The sequence below is a fragment of the Salvelinus fontinalis genome, unplaced genomic scaffold, assembly GCF_029448725.1.
Source record: "Salvelinus fontinalis isolate EN_2023a unplaced genomic scaffold, ASM2944872v1 scaffold_2634, whole genome shotgun sequence".
NCBI lineage: Eukaryota > Metazoa > Chordata > Actinopteri > Salmoniformes > Salmonidae > Salvelinus > Salvelinus fontinalis.
This window is the reverse complement of record NW_026602843.1, coordinates 1-8,924: the sequence shown is the minus strand read 5'-3', so window position 1 is coordinate 8,924 and position 8,924 is coordinate 1. Positions and strand designations below refer to the sequence as shown.

Genomic DNA, 8,924 nt, shown 5'->3' with positions numbered 1-8,924 from the left:
GTTTTTTCATTTGTAGGGCCTGTGAACGCGCAATCGACCCCGTTGGAATCGTCATCACGTAAAGGCATCCAGGGGAAGACGTAAGAAGTGTCCGTATAGTCATAGCAACGACAGTGCCCTTTTAACTGACTTCAGAAGAGTGGCCAACATTTCTCAAATCTGACTCCATGTCAGGGAAATTGCTGTAGAATGGGCTCTGTTCCACTTAGAGACAAAATTTCAACTCCTATAGAAACTATAGACTGTTTTCTATCCAATAATAATAATAATATGCATATTGTACGATCAAGGATTTTGTGGGAAGCCGTTTAAAAAATTAGCCAAATTAGCATAAATAGTCTAAACAGCGCCCCCATCCCCAACAGGTTAACTACATACTCTTCTATCCAATCAGAACTAAATCCTGTCATTCCCAAAAAGGTCATCATTTGGGCTACTGTTTGTGGTAACGGTGCTTTGCTAATACCCTCTAGCTGTCCAGGAGCTATTGCCTTAGTTCCATGAGCTATTGTTCTGCCTAAGTACTCAACCTGTGGTTGACAGTACTGTAGTTTTGTTTTAGAGACTTTGTGTCCCCCCTCAGCTAGTCGCCGCATTACTTTTAGTGAGTCAGAGTGACATTGTTCCAAAGTTGAAGCACAGATCAACAGGTCATCCACATATTGGATCAATGTACCATCTAACATTAATTCCTCCAGGTCTGCTCTCAATATCTGATTGAAAAAATGCGGACTATCCTTAAAACCCTGTGGGGTCCGAGTATAAGACAGAGTTTTGCCCCTATATCTAAATGCAAACAAATGTCTGCACTCCTCCGCCAGGGGTATACTAAAAAACGCTCCACATAGGTCAATAACCGTGAAGTATTTGGCCTCCGGGGGAACATTGGTCAGCAGTGTGTGAGGGTTTGGGACTTCAGCAGGACAATCCTGCACTATATCGTTAACAGCTCTTAAGTCATGGACCAGTCTCCATTTTTTACCATCGGCTTTAAGAACAGGTAGCAAGGGTGTATTGCAACCACTGGGCATCTCTATCAATACTCCTGCCTTGAGCAGTCCTTCTATTGTCAATCTTATTCCTTCTTCAGCCTCAGGCTTCATAGGATACTGGGTTTTCCATGGAAGTTTGGCATTAGGCTTTATTTTGACAGAAACGGGACTAGCAGATTTAACTAGTCCTACGTCTGTATCATGTTGCGACCATACCTCAGTTGGTATGGTTTTCTCCATTTCTGCTCTAAGTTCACTGATTAATCCTATTCCTTCACCTAACACTACCTGCTGGCCTGCACTAACCTCTACCTCCCTTGGATCACCTATCAACATAGTAGTGGTAACTATTTTGATGAATGATTTATCTTTTGAATGAAAGATTAGTGGATTGTCAGTTTTATCCCACTTCTCTTTCCCAACTTCCTTCATCATCGATCCTAGATCTTTAGATGTATAACCCTGATTTACCAGTAATGTAATGTGAGGAACAGAGTCAGAGACATTGAACCATTTCTGCACAAATTCAGACCCGTCTCCATCCATCACATCCATTGCGGCTCCCTGCTTTCCAATAACTATAATTTGAGACATTATTGGTGCTTTCCTTCCATATGCCCCCATAACCCAAAGTTGTTCAAGCAATGGGTCCTGATGTGGGTCAAATTGCATTGTGCAATGATACTCAGATTTAGCTCTAACTGCTTTAGGTATTTGGGCCTGGATGAATTTACCCCATTTCCTGACAGTTCTATCTACATCTGCTTCAATGCCTCCTAGCCAATATACATTAGCTGTTCCTTCTGTACCCATCACCGGTAATTGTAATCCTGTTTTTTCAATTATTACTCCATCAGGAGAACATTTAATTTGTAGGCCCATCTTGCATAGTGCGTCTCTTCCTAATAGATTAACTGGTGTTTGATCTGACACTAAAATTGGAATTGTGACTGATTTACCATCAGTCGTTAGCCGAACTGGAGCGGTCATTGGAATTAACTGCGTATTTCCCGAGAATCCTATTGTTTTGGCATATTTACCAGACATGGGGAGATGAGAGGCATAATTTGGACTCACACATGTGTAAGTAGCTCCAGTATCTATCATCATGGGTGTACCTCTGTTTTCTATTTGAACCTGCAGTATAGGTTCTTGATCAGCCCTTGTTGTTATTATTGGAAACTGACCCTCCCCTTTGGGATTCCCTGGGCATCCCTAGTTTTGTTGATTAGGCCCTGACCATGTGTTCACAGGACCTGAAGGTTGGTTAGGGTTGCCCCGCCAGTCGTTATTTTGATTCCAACTATTCTGATTTTGTTGGAAGTTTGGGGCATTATTCGTCGGTGGCGATCTACTATTTCTATTTCCCTCAGTCCGATTCTGCCATGGGCGTGTAGGGCACTCTCGCCTGTTGTGTCCTGTTTGCCTACATCCCCAACAGGTGCCAGGTGGCCCTCGAGAGTCTACAGATCCCTTGCCTTTATCAAATTGTACAGTTTTCTGTTGTTTTTTCCCCCCATTCCAAATCGGGGGCTGTGTGTACACATTTACTACTGGCGGTGCAGTTGACACTTGGGCCTGCCCAGGGCCGAACAGCTGTGGCTCTCCTGGGGAATCAGCAGCCATTGTTCCCATCTTTGGCCCAGGGGTAGTGACGACAGCCTGGACTTTCTTCTTCCCTTTGTTGGTTAGTTCATCCAACTGCAGCTGGATCAGTTTTCTCTGAATGTCTTTTCCTTGATCCATCTGTCTCTGTTCATCTTTTCTGTGTTTCTCTACTGCATGGACCACGTAGTCACAGAATTCCCTGTAGGGTTTTGATGTGAGTCCCACCACATCCTCCAGCCTGCTCTTTACTGGCTGGGGCATGGCTTCTATTATTGAATTTCGGAACATAGTTGTCATTAGTTCATTGCCCTCAGGGTCTTGCTCTGTTTCCATCCTCCACCTTTTCAACTGTCCATGTAGGTAGGTAGCTGGGTTTTCTGTGGCTCCGATATCTTCACCTCTTAGTGCTTTGGGATCCACTTTTGTTGGATATGTTTCTCTTAAAGCACGCCAGATGGCTGGTCTGTATCTGTCGAACAGTAATCCATCATTTATCACTCCCCCACCTGTACCATCGATGCCACCGTCCTGCATGATCTCTCCCATAGTATGCATACTCGTCACCCTGGCCAGTAGTGCCCTTATGTCCCCCACCGCCAGCAATTTCCCCACTGTATGTTCTTCAAAGGTTCTGATCCATTTACCTGCCCCCTCATGTAAATCTGGTAGACGAACAACCAAACCTTCTAAATCCTGTGTAGCCCATGGCGTATAATGTCCCTGATCGCCTTTTATCAGAATCGGACATTGTTTTTCATAAAAGCCAGATTCTTTTCTTGACCCTTCTCTACGAGCCCTGGGGTAGTCTTCAGACAAATCATCAGTTATGTCCTTATTTGTGCTGCGGGCCCGAGCTTTTTCTTGTTTTTTTAGTCTTCTCTTACTTTCTTCTAGTTTTGACTTTAATAGTTCCAATTCCTTATCTATTTTTTGTCCAAGTAATTGACCCTCTTCTTCTAGTCCGTCCCTATAGTATCTGTCACTATATTCCTCTTCTTCTTCCGATAACTCCTTATCTACTCTTGCTGTTTCTAATGCTGCCAGAGCCTTTCTTAAACCCCCATAACAATTAAAGCCATCTCCCTCAATCCTAGACTCTTTTGTAGTCTTTTTCTGGTCCTTTTCTGTTGAATAAGATGATGCACATGCTGCTTCAGACTCCTCCCTTTCTTCTCCTTCTGTTACTTCTATGTCGCCTTGTATATCCAAATGACCCTTTATCATTGGAAATTGTCCATTGAAATAAGGTGGGGGGTTAGGCATCCATTCTTTTTTCTTTTTCATTGTTTTGTCATCTTTCTTCAGCATTTCTCTTGCAGTCTTCATGCTTTTCAACAAACCAGATCCTTCTTCTTTGAACATTTTTAGTATTTCATTCTCTCTTTCTCGTTTATTTCTTCTTTTTTGTTTCTTGTCATTTGGTTTGTGGTTCTTTATTAGTGTCTCCATTTCCTCACACACAGAGACATCCAACGTTCCCACCGCTGGCCATTTGGCACTTAGTTTTCTTGTGCATTTCTCCCATTTTATTGAAGTTTTTATTATTTCTTTTTTACTCAAGGGATGCCTTGCCCCTAAGATCTCTACTGGTGTTCTATTCATTTTATTATAGTTCTAATCAATTTTTATGATTTATTTTTAATACCTTATCTTTACCTTTATTTATTTATATTGTTTATACTTTCTTACCTCTACTTCCTCTACTCTTACCTCTACTCATGTTCTTTATTGCTTGATCCTATATTCAATTGATTAGTGAGTCAAGCCTCCCCTGTATATCCTGGCCACTCCATTTTGCACCCCTCTCTGCTCTTCAGGCTATTTTTAGACTGTAACTTCTGTAGACACAGAGTGATTTATGGCCTGTTTCACCGTACGTGAATTCTTTATGTCCTGGATTCCACTATTTATCTTAACCTACCTAGATTCGTTTTTAACTTTATAGTATACTTTCAATTTATCTGCGATTCTGTTTTCTCTTTTGTTACCCAATGTACTAACCGTATTTATAATATTCGGTTAACGCCTTTTTAAGTATTTTTATTTATTATTTGTTTTGACACCTTTTTTAGTATTCTACTATGGTCGCTTATTACTTTGTCACATCTGTGTTTTTATCCTTGATTTACAACTTATTTTACTTCAACGTTTCTTAATTCAGCTCCCTCTATCTAAGTAGTTAGAGGCACCCTTCCTCAACCGTCTACTCTGTCACCGGAAGGCTGCGCGCTCCCTCTTCTGGACGTTTGCCTACACACACACAACCTGTCTTTCCTTATGTTCTGTCTACATAGATCCACTCATTCTCTTACAGTATTTTCATACATTCGTTTATTTTTCCATTCGTTCATTCAATCACTTTGTTTTCACCTAAAAACAACTTGCAGTCTGTCTTTATTGACTTAATCCCTTTCTTCAACATAAGCCTAGGCTAATTGGATTTCTACGATATGACGAGAGACTACTGTCTAATCGGATCAGCTTGTCTTCATATTCCATTCACCCCCCCAATACTGATCTTTTCTTCTTTTATTATAGTAGTATTGTGGCGTGACCTACTGAATTACAAAACCCTGTTAGCTAGACAGAGCGGTTTTTTATTCGCAGGATTTTCTTTTGCATTTGAACGCCGCACAATCGGGCAAACGTTCTAAATATTCATCCGTACAGTCCTCCTTTCAGAGCGTTAACCATTAAATATTTATTTAACTACTGATTTATGTTTTGACCTTATTAACTACTTTTGCAGTTGAACGCCGCACAATCGGGCAAACGTTTTTCCTACAACCTAATATTTATAAGCTACTTTTGCAGTTGAACGCCGCACAATCGGGCTAACGTTCTTTCTGCCTTCTAAATATTCATCCGTTCAGTCCCCCATTCTGGGGCGGTAGCCATGAAGTATTTATTTACTAAATATTCACCCACAGACTATTCTGCTGTAAATATCCCACCCAATCAGACCTCCTTAAAAATGTTCCTTTTTTAAAGAGCGGTATCGTGAATTCCTAATTACTTATTTATTCAGTTCTCTGTTATCTTTAGAGCCGTTATTCATAAGTAACCTGTCCAAGCATTCCTTCTACTAATTTTATTGAAGAGGTATCACAGGATTTTCTACCTATTATTTATCTACTGATTTATGCTTTTAACCGTATAAACTGCCAGTTGTAGCCCTGCGCCTGAGCCCAGCCGCTCAACTAGAGAGTACAAACAGTCGCGCTGATCAGCCCACACAAGGCTGCTCAAAATGAATGGTCCGACGAGAGGGGCAGTCCGAATCACACACACTCGACACGAGTCGCCCGCTCAGGTTGACTGAGGTGTGTTTACGCACATCCCAAAACAGATCCTGATACGGTCGAACCCGGCCAAGCAGAATCAGACGGAACAACTCCCCCAATCAAACCAGACACATGAGCCCGTCTCGAGCAGTCCAACCAGAACAAATGCCCGCTCCCCCCAGCCAAACACCCAACACAAGCGAAGTTCACAGTTCCAGTTCACTCAATCTCTAGACATGCGCATTCATACAAAACCCAAATTCACACATGCATGCACATTTATTTGAATTCAAAAGCTCTTTCGTTTTTATCGTTTTTAGGAAATTTGAGAGAGAGACCTACATGACATTCCTCGCGCTGAGACAGGACCTCTGAAGCAATCTACACAAACATTTCAACTATTGTAAGAACTTGCTTACCTTATTATAGTTGGGCGGCCACCCTTGTTTGTCAGACTGTCCAAAGAACCCGTCATCAGCCAAGAACGTCCCCGTCCCTGTCACTCCTGGCCAAGCTCGCCAAGTTCTGTCGTGGAAAATCACTTCAAATATAACTCTTACAAGAACTTTTGTGAACTCAAATAAATGTTTTTATTACAATTGTATTGCAATCTGGAATGTCCGCGGAACACACACCTTCCCAGAGCACTGGTTCGCTATTTATACACATCCACACACATGAGATCATTACATACATTAATTAAATTACTTCTCCTATGGTCATCTGCCACCATTATCCTTCATTTCAGGCTTCCTGCTTGTCTACGCCCAATAACGCCTGTATCCGCTCTTGATTAGATTATAATGGGGGCAGGACCCCCTTGTCCCCTAAAATTAATATATGTCTATCTTGCCCTAAGCACTTATGACCTTTACCCTAAGCACTTATGGCTGTTCCTGTCAATTTTATCTTCATAATGGTGTCCTGCTTTTTCCATACATACACGTTACAGCACGTATGACTTTGGCCATCTGCTAATCTTTGGTTTCCTGTATTTTACCAGAATGGCAAATGCATTCACGTGTTCCCTTCTCCTTCTCCTCCTTATACAATAGTGTGATATGTTTTTTTATATGTCTAAGCATTTACTCCTACACTCACAGGTATAGCACAAACACTCACATGAGGTTCTATCTTTCCAAGCACCGTGGACACGTCAATCGATATCCTCACTGTCATTGCTGCAGAAAGCAAAAAAAAACCACATTGATAAAAAGGCTCGTTGGTCTAGGGTTATGATTCTCGCTTAGGGTGCGAGAGGTCCCGGGTTCAAATCCTGGATGAGCCCTTTGGCAGATCCTTTAACAATCTCAGACAGGCAGATCTCGGGCCACTGGTCGGTGCGCCAACTGCCACCTCTTGGGTGCAGGACGAGGTGGCTGAATGGTTTAGGCAATGGAATACAAATCTATTGTGATAGGCACTAGAAGGTTCAATGTCGCACAAGATTTATTTATTTAGAAAACCTGCAGAATGTTGGCGCAAATCTGACTTCCACCAACAAGGATATTTATTCAACTGTCATACACCTGAAATGACATCCAGCCCCTAAAATTAATGAATTCCTCATGCTCTGCATTGGCAGGGAATCGAACCCGGGTCAACTGCTTGGAAGGCAGCTATGCTCACCACTATACCACCAATGCTATGTGCAGATCATTAGAAACATGGAGACATCGATTCATATCTTGACCGTCAACTGCTTGGAAGGCAGCTATGCTCACCACTATACCACCAATGCTATGTGCAGATCATTAGAAACATGGAGACATCGATTCATATCTTGACCGTAATTTTGCTGGAAAGTGAAAATTCTTTGACCAATCGGATCGTTGGTATAGGTGTTTGATTATGGCTTAGGTTGCGAGTGGTCCCTGGTTAAAAAATCTATCATTTTAATCGGTACCGGTTACCTTCAGATTAGTCCCGTGACACTTGTGGGGAACGTAGGGCAAAGCGGAGAACATTGTGACAAGTGGGATCACATTAGTTTGTAGCCCAAAGGTTTTGGATTCTACAAACAGAAGTTGGCACATAGACGGTTCCAACTTCAGACGAGTCCCCTGACACTTGTGGGGGACGTAGAGGAAAAGTGAGAATACCACTGTGTTCGTGAGGGTCTCCCCTTTCTAGAGAGTGGTCATACGAATTTGTAGATCAAACGGTTCGCAAGCTACAGCTGTTTTTGTGAGAAGACCGATTATAGGTATGTCTCATGGTTTGACAAACACCGCTCTAGGTCCACCATCTTTCACTGCAGATGCGAAGGTGTAACATAAGCTTTTATGGAGAATTTAGACGGATACGATGCGTCTCAACGTTTCTAGTTGAAAACAAATCGATTTTAATGGGTATTTTTTACATTCATTTACGTTGATTCACGCTCACAGGTATAGCACAAACACTCACATGAGGTTCTATCTTTCCAAGCACCGTGGACACGTCAATCGATATCCTCACTGTCATTGCTGCAGAAAGCAAAAAAAAAAACACATTGATAAAAAGGCTCGTTGGTCTAGGGTTATGATTCTCGCTTAGGGTGCGAGAGGTCCCGGGTTCAAATCCTGGATGAGCCCTTTGGCAGATCCTTTAACAATCTCAGACAGGCAGATCTCGGGCCACTGGTCGGTGCGCCAACTGCCACCTCTTGGGTGCAGGACGAGGTGGCTGAATGGTTTAGGCAATGGAATACAAATCTATTGTGATAGGCACTAGAAGGTTCAATGTCGCACAAGATTTATTTATTTAGAAAACCTGCAGAATGTTGGCGCAAATCTGACTTCCACCAACAAGGATATTTATTCAACTGTCATACACCTGAAATGACATCCAGCCCCTAAAATTAATGAATTCCTCATGCTCTGCATTGGCCGGGAATCGAACCCGGGTCAACTGCTTGGAAGGCAGCTATGCTCACCACTATACCACCAATGCTATGTGCAGATCATTAGAAACATGGAGACATCGATTCATATCTTGACCGTCAACTGCTTGGAAGGCAGCTATGCTCACCACTATACCTCCAATGCTATGTGCAGAT

General features: G+C 42.3%; 4 non-coding genes across 4 annotated transcripts; 2 read left to right on the top strand and 2 right to left on the bottom strand.

Moving 5' to 3' along the window:
- The first annotated feature begins 7,100 nt into the window (after nt 1-7,100).
- On the top strand, nt 7,101-7,172 carry trnap-agg (transfer RNA proline (anticodon AGG)). The gene has a single exon. It is a non-coding gene; the product is annotated as a tRNA-Pro (tRNA).
- A 286-nt stretch (nt 7,173-7,458) lies between these two features.
- On the bottom strand, nt 7,459-7,530 carry trnag-ucc (transfer RNA glycine (anticodon UCC)). Its single transcript has one exon. It is a non-coding gene; the product is annotated as a tRNA-Gly (tRNA).
- An 858-nt stretch (nt 7,531-8,388) lies between these two features.
- trnap-agg (transfer RNA proline (anticodon AGG)) lies at nt 8,389-8,460 on the top strand. Its single transcript has one exon. It is a non-coding gene; the product is annotated as a tRNA-Pro (tRNA).
- A 286-nt stretch (nt 8,461-8,746) lies between these two features.
- Nucleotides 8,747-8,818, bottom strand: trnag-ucc (transfer RNA glycine (anticodon UCC)). Its single transcript has one exon. It is a non-coding gene; the product is annotated as a tRNA-Gly (tRNA).
- Between the last annotated feature and the right edge of the window lie 106 nt (nt 8,819-8,924).